Source organism: Coenobita brevimanus, chromosome 18 (assembly GCF_032717465.1).
Source record: "Coenobita brevimanus isolate Jiangsu-jjx chromosome 18, ASM3271746v2, whole genome shotgun sequence".
In the NCBI taxonomy this organism is placed as follows: domain Eukaryota; kingdom Metazoa; phylum Arthropoda; class Malacostraca; order Decapoda; family Coenobitidae; genus Coenobita; species Coenobita brevimanus.
Genome location: NC_136971.1, coordinates 36653607 through 36661883, shown reverse-complemented (window position 1 = coordinate 36661883; position 8277 = coordinate 36653607). Strand labels below are relative to the sequence as shown.

General features: G+C 39.1%; 1 non-coding gene across 1 annotated transcript; it reads right to left on the bottom strand.

The window, feature by feature from the left end:
- Positions 1-484: 484 nt before the first annotated feature.
- Positions 485-603, bottom strand: LOC145391563 (5S ribosomal RNA). Its single transcript, XR_013895881.1, has one exon. It is a non-coding gene; the product is annotated as a 5S ribosomal RNA (ribosomal RNA).
- Positions 604-8277: the final 7674 nt, after the last annotated feature.

Sequence of the window (8277 nt, the reverse complement as noted above, 5' to 3'; positions counted from 1 at the left end):
TATGGGAAACAGGTAATTATTAAAAGCTGACGCAGGTAACACTATTAGCCGTCCCTGTGGCACAGGAAAATTGACTTGCCTAATATATGGACCAACATTTATTATAACGACTTGATTTTAAGTACTGAATCTTGAACGCCACGACAGAAGTCTTTTTTGGAACAAAGAGTAGCGTCTCTTGCCTAACTAACGGAAGCGAGATTCAGCCTGCACCAGATAATTACATTGTACTTTGAGTCTGTCATTGTGTTTGAATGTTCGATGTTGTTAAAAAAAATGTGAAAATAAAATAATTCCACATCAAATTGCAGTATCAATTCCAGACATTTTCGGTCACATGCGCGCGCGCGTAATATGCATTTCATCATTCATTCATTGCCAGACGCCATGTATCCCAAACGGGGTGGCCAAGGGCATAGAGTTAATTGTTTTACAGGGAGGGGCACGAATCCTCCACCAACCCCACTTGACACGTAGGGAGTTATGCCAACAGCATCTGGTGTTCCCAGGCGGTCACCCATCCAAGTACTAACCAGACCCAACGTTGCTTAACTTCGCTGATCGGACGGGAAGCGGTGTACTCAACGTGGTATGGCCGTTGGCTAATATGCATTTAATTTTATATAATACATCTACGTTCTTTTTAGTGGGTGTTCGGGCACTTGTGGCAGGTTAGCGTCCAAATTATTCACCCTTTCTATGCTTGTTAAAATCATGAATTCGTCTTCGTGTGCAATGTTCGGCCTTAAATCATCCTCTAAGACCATCGAAGAATACAGTATATTTATTTTTTTACCCGTATTTTTCTCCTTCCCACTTGCACTATAACACACTCTGGTCTTGCAGATATTGAGGCTCATTTGGATTTTTTAAAGACTTTTGCGTCCGCGCCATAGGCTACGAAACTGCATAATCAGAACTTATTCTGTCATGTTTGGTGATGAGAGGCACGCTTTCACATGGTGGCACTGATATGTTCGCGGGACGGTGGAACTGGCCAATTATGCACACATCCCTCAGTTCCTGTCATGTTTGGTGCTCCAGAGGGACGCCTTCACGTGCTGGCACCGAAAAAACAGGGCGGTGGAATGGTCAGGTCCCCAGTTCCCACCCAGTTTCTGAAAAAAGGAAGGGGAACTGCAAAATAAAGGAGATATTAGTCTATAGTCCACAGGATTCACGTTTCAGATGAACATGGAGCCACAACAACAATATCAGTCACGTTTAATGCAGCATACTAAACAAGCTTTTTAAATTACGTTATGCATAAATAATTAATAATAAACGAAATACACTGCCACTCACCGATAGCTGTTAATCCATGAAGCTGTCTTTCAGAGAGCAGTATAAACTCTATTTCTTCATTAGACGAGAGAGGGAGAGAGAGAGAGAGAGAGAGATAGAGAGACGTATATACACACACACACACACACACACACACACACACACACACACACACACACACACACACACACACACACACCGCTCGCTGGTGCAGTGTTAACGTTCTAGCTTGCCATCTGGTAGACGGGAGTTCGCGCCTCGCTCAGGTTGGAAAAAGTTTCACTGACGAAGTGGGTGGTTACTGTCCCCCTTGAGCAAGGGGACGGGTGTGTGCGTGTGTGAAGGTCACAGCCTTGCCCTTAGATCGGACTATATGAGCTCTCAGCTCCCTTCCGGGAGGGTAAAAGCTGACGATCACGACCATCAGGTGATCCTGACCGACCCGGTGAATTACACACACACACAGTTCTGGTCAGACGCAAAAATCTCAAACAAGTCTCTAGCCAGCACAGTTGATAGACAAAAATACAGCCAAATCGACAATGGACACTTTCACGGCCGTGATTCAGAATGCAAATCGTGTCTCTGGAAAAATAGCACGTTTGAATGGTTGCGTTTACACTGGGGTTAGTGTTGTTGTGGACGCTGATCTGGTTTTGCCTTTTAACTCTAGCTTGGCCAAAAACTGCAGTCTCTCCATCTTGAATAACGAGTTGTAGCAGAGATTAACACTGTATAATAAAGCTATACTCTCTCTCTCTCTCTCTCTCTCTCTCTCTCTCTCTCTCTCTCTCTCTCTCTCTCTCTCTCTCTCTCTCTCGTTGATCGAGGCGAAAATGCACTTGACAGGTTGGTGATGATTGGCTGAATGCAATATGTCCGAATAACTTATTTACTAACCCAAATTTCTCCCTCAGATATAAGTTGTCAATTAATAATACTAACGAGTAATGAGATTATGAAGTAATGTTGCATTCAGTCAGTAATCACCAGCCTGTCAAATGCGTCTTCACTTCGATTAAAAAAAAAAAAAAAAAAAAAATCACAGTTATGAAGTGCTGTGGATAGGATTTAAAACAAGAGATTAACACTGAATAATTATACTACAGTAGTTACGAGGAAGTGCTGTGGTAAGGATGTAGAGCAAGGGATTTACACCGAATAATGATGTTTGCTACGAAGTGCTGTGGAAAGGATTTATGGCAATATCACTGAAAATTTCTACCACTGAGCGGCATAATATAAGATACAAAAGGACGAAGAAATCTGGGCCAGGTTTGAGCAAAAATGGTTTAGTAGTCCTGCTTTGGGTATTTAACTGAGGATCGTATTTAAAGTGGAGCAGAGGCTTCGTTGCACTGCCTCCTAAGAAATTTATTTTGCCAACTATACCCTTATGTTATCTTCCATGTTAGCCATGTCTTTTAATATCGATATAGTTTGCATTACTCGGTTTGTTTTCATCTGAGGGAGTTGTGTCACACACAACTTTAATAGGAAGTCATAGATGCTTAAAATCAGTGAATCTTAATTATGAATTAGAAATGAGTCTCGTTGGTCACTACTGAAAGCAGCCCACCAGTCTGACTACACTTGGCCATCAGCAGAGGTGGAAAGGAGCAGAGATCGTCATCAGATTAAAGTAAACCGACGTATTAGCATACTGGGGGAAAATGAAGTGTAATGTGCAGAATACTCGTAAATCAGCACGGAAGAGACGTTACAAAATCACCCAAAAGTACTAAAAATATGACTGTAAGAGCCATACTCTAAGGTTCTTTTTTATTATAAGTAACACTTCATCCTCGGCAATTTATTCTGCACCTTACATCTCGGTATCCTTTTGCGCGATATTGCTCCATATTCTGTCGATATTTAAGCAATAAAAATGATACACAGAAGAATGTCAAGGTGAAGTGTATAGAACAGATCGATTGGGAGATGCTACAAAGCCTCCTACTGCACTCAGAGTACAACCCTAAAGCCACCATACTCATTGCGCTTGTCATTATCCTTATATACATTTATAAAATGTATGAATACCTGCTGTGTTTCCCTCTCCTAACCAGACTCTTTACCAATACTCATATTTATAATACTATTGCGCTAACAGAGTAGCAAATCATGTAAGTTTGTAGCTCTGTAATAAGAGACTATCAGTAACACATTGTAGTACATAGCAACATACCGTACCAGTAAATGGAGACAGCGTGAGAGGTATCAATAACTTTAACTGATCTGTAAGTAATAAAAGGTGGCTTGATAATTAAAGTCTTATACTCCTTCCACTTTAACTTGGGCTAAAACTGCCATCATTCTGCAATGAATGCTGAGCTGTAACAAGAGATTAACTCTAGAATATTGAGTTAGTCACGAACGCGTGATAGGGAAGTAATGAAGAGCTGTGGAAGTATTTTTTTTTCCTCCCACTGACGAACATGAAATAAACTATAGAAGGACGAAAATCTGAGACAATTTAAGGTGAATAGAATATTCTGTCCTGGCTTATGTTTCAGGACAGTGATGAACTGATATCACATGTAACCTTAATATTATCACTGCTACAGGTTGTACAAATATATTTCACTTTCTATCCATGTTATTTAAGGGATTGTATTATCTCCAACATCCGCCTTTATACATAACCCAATAACATTCTAAAGACAACTTGTGTCTTATTCTTCCAGGTTCAGTAAGATTTCTTGAATCAACTTCTTGCCTGTAGATTTCCACACACGGCTGATTAATATTCTCTTATACGTTATCTGCTCAAATTATGTGGATATAGAATTACATGAATCATACACACACACACACACACACACACACACACACACACACACACACACACACACACACACACACACACACTTCAACCCCAACAGGCAAAACAGCGTTGTGCTGACATATGACTACATTATTTTATGGACAGGACATAAATTATGCTGAGGGGGAACAGTCGCCTCTTAACTATTCTCTGTCTGTCTGTCTGTCTGTCTGTCTGTCTCTCTCTCTCTCTCTCTCTCTCTCTCTCTCTCTCTCGTCTTACACTTCATTTTTTACATTCACTTCGCTGAAACATTTGCGCGAATTCCTGCTTATCTCCTTGTTTAGTCTCCTATAGTTTTGTATTTCTTCCTATATTCCGAATTTACACCTATGGTTCTTGCTGTTGTTGCTGTTGTGGCCCCAGGTTCATATGAAATGTGAACCCAGAGAAATACAGGCTGCAGTTGCCCTTTTCCTGTAGCCCACCAGCCTCTTTCCACATGACAGGAATAGAGTTGAGGGACGTTTATATACCTGGGCAGTTATATCATTGCCACCACATGAAGGCATCCGCTTCCAACACCACCCATGCCTCTTAATCAATGTATAAATTTATCCTTAGTGCTTTTGTACAGTACACAAAACTGTTTCCTATTCTACAGTCATCTACATGTTACACTGTGTTATATAGCTCCTACACGTTGTGTGTGTGTGTGTGTGTGTGTGTGTGTGTGTGTGTGTGTGTGTGTGTGTGTGTGTGTGTGTGTGTGTGTGTGTGTGTGTGTTCAGTCACCCCAGTTTCATTTCTTGTATAACATTTGCACTGTCCTGTGTGTGTGTGTTCAGTTACCCTAGTTTCATTTCTTGTATAACATTTGCACTGTCCTTATCAGCAGTCATCCACATGTTGCGACATACACTAATACAGCATCTACGTCCATGTATACAAGCACTAGTTTCTGTGTCCGTGCATAATTTTTGTCACCCTCGTATATATTTTTGTGCATGTGTAATTTTGTCCGTCTGTCACTTTTACTCTTCCATATACAGTATAGCTGTTCTTTTGTCGTCTATAATTTGTACTTATCTTCGTTTAGATTTTCGTATTCTGTATATAATTTTACTCAGTATATTTTTCTACAGATAACGTGACCATTGCTGTGTCTGGCAGCCATGTGTAGGTCTCAGGTGAGGTAAGTACGAATAGCTGTTTGCCTTTGTGAGTTATAGCTGGACTGATGGGTTGAATTGGGCCTGGGTTTTGTGGCTGTGGTTAGCAGTTTTACACACACACACACACACACACACACACACACACACATACTGTTAGTATGATATTATTATTAAAGAATTGTTATTTTGTGTTCTTTCTTATTGTGGTTGGTTATATATTGTTACCAGTATTTAGTAACCATTTCTATAGATGCTCGTACAGTAGAATCTTATTGTTTATTGGTCTTTGCCATTCCAGCAGTCAGTTGTTTGTATCTCTCTCCACTATTTTCCTCGTGTACTTTAGTTATGTGTTTTTTAAGCCTTTGATCAGATTCTTAATGCGATCGATTATTATTATTATTATTATTATTATCATTATTATTATTACCCGTCCCCGCCTGGAAGGGGCTTGAGAACGGGTATTGTTTTCACTCAGTTTGTCTGTTTCCCTGTCTGTTAACAACTTTACTCGAAAACTACTGGTGCGATTTTGACTAAAGTTATAGGGATGAAGGACTATGGCCTTCTGATCACCTGACATAATTTTAGGCCAAAATGGGCTCAGGCCCAGGCTCCAGGCCCAAAAAATGTAAGAAAAAAAAAGTAAAGCAATATTTTTTTAACCATATCGAATGCATCTTTCAAATCTGCATCCTATAACATGCCTCATTACGTCAAGAGGGTCTCTCCCCACTTAGCGGTAAGGAGGTCAATGTCAGGTGGGTCGGGCCTAAATTTTCAGTGGGGCATAAAATCGTCAATTTTTACCCGATTCAATACAAATTGATATGTGACAACTTTGACTAGATACCCTGCTGTGTTTATATGTCAGCACTAAAATGACTGCCGGGGACGGATTTGCTGTGCCTTGGCACCGCTTCTTGTTGTCATTGCTGTTGCTCATGTAGCTATTGTTATTATTAGTGTTCTACTTCTTCATATTATTATTATTCTTTTTATTATTATTATTCTTTTTATTATTGTTATTATTATTATTATTATTATTATTATTATAATTATTTGTTTTACAAGAACAACAACAACAACAACTACTACTACTACTACTACCACTACTACTACTACTACTACTACTACTACTACTATTACTACTACTACTGCAACTCATACTGTCAAAATTTCATATACAATTGAAGGCAGTTCCTGGAGGTTTAAGTAAAACTGGACCAGTGCGTCCTGTTACGCTGCGGTGATTTTTGTCGAAGTCAGAGTGATAGTTCTGTTTGTTGTATTGATGTTTTTCCGCTGTGATATTTCTAGTGAGGTAATTTATTTTTCGTTATTATTGTTTGTGTGTGTGTGTGTGTGTGTGTGTGTGTGTGTGTGTGTGTGTGTGTGTGTGTGTGTTCTTTTGAAGTGGTTTTTGTTTTTACGTTTCATTGACTAAATTTTGCTGCTGCGACTTCTGGTACTGCAAAATACTACTGGGTTCTGACAAAGCCGGAATATCTTTTGAGGGAGTCGGAAGTGTGAGATTGTACGTAGACAGATAGATAAACAGAGCTGGAATAATTTGTGGGACTAAAGAGCAAACGTGAGACTGAGTCGGCTTTGTCGCTTGAATTATTTATATAGCTTTTTATTTCCTTTTCTTTTTGATGGCCAGATCTTACTCTAGGTTTACATACATATATATATATATATATATATATATATATATATATATATATATATATTTATATATATATATATATATATATATATATATATATATATATATATATTCATGTACAGTAATTTTTCTTCCATCGCTAGAACGAGGAAAAATGTTATCAGAGCCTTTAGAAGCACAAAGCAAAAATGTATATTTCAGTTGTTTGGTCAATATAAATTTTTGCAGTGCATTATTTTATTACATTAATTATAGCCAAGTTTTAGAAAATCTTGACACTATTACAAGAAAAGGTGTACAGGATGGTGCATATAAAATTCACCTTCTTCACTCCTCTGGGCGATTTCTCTTGTGTTGTGGGGAAAGCTTAGACAGCGCTGTCAGCGTCTAACTTGCATCTTTTTTTATTTTCTAGACCTATGCCCATACCAGCCGACTGAGCCGTCGCTTCATCACCTACGATATCACCAGATGAGGTTCTAGAGGAGTGCTATTTACGGACTTCCCCTTGTATATTGCTACAGATAACTTTTACTCTCTGTTCTTTTTGTTTTCTCATGTTATATAGCACTTATACTCAAACACTGCAGATCTTAAACGCCATTCACCTCGGTTAGTGGTCAAGTATAGTTAGATTGGGTGGTTGATCCTACCTGTAACCATGGAGATTTATTATTGCCTCATAATTAAGTCAATAGAATTTCGTGCCAGCACGATATGGTATTCAAACTTTGAGTTAATTTTTGGCCAAATTCGATTAAAATGAGTACAGTTAACAGGCCTTAGTTAAGTTCAAGAAGACGATTGTTACTGGTGCTGTACAACGCATTGGAGAAGTGGCTGCTGAAGACAGTACAACACCACCTACATACTTCAAACTATCCCAGTTAACATTGCTTCACCACGCATACATCGTTTGTAAGGGTAAACTAGAGGCCCTCCCAAAGGGGGAAACACACCAGCCGTGAGCAGATACATATCTGGCGCGGTTCTTAATATGACCTTGACCTTGACCTACTCTCACCCAAGGTCTAGTGAGATAATAGGTCTGATCGTTTTGCCTCCCCGCGCATCTTCGTGACGTCACTGTGCATTTCTCGGGGGTTCAGAGAAAATAAGTAAGTTGGATAGGTAAATGCAGCAAATTACCACAGTTTCCTGACTTATGTTGTTGCCCTCGTCAGCACTGTAATATAACTATATTGGTGTTAATATTACTATTGTTACTGAATGCTTCCTAATTTATAGCTTCAGTACTTTAAACTTCTTAAGCAGAGTATATGAACTTCGAGTATCTGAATTCATCATTTGTACCAGTCTTATCGTTTCCATTATAGTGGTGATGAAACATTATTGCTGTTCGTTCCTTAGTGTTAATG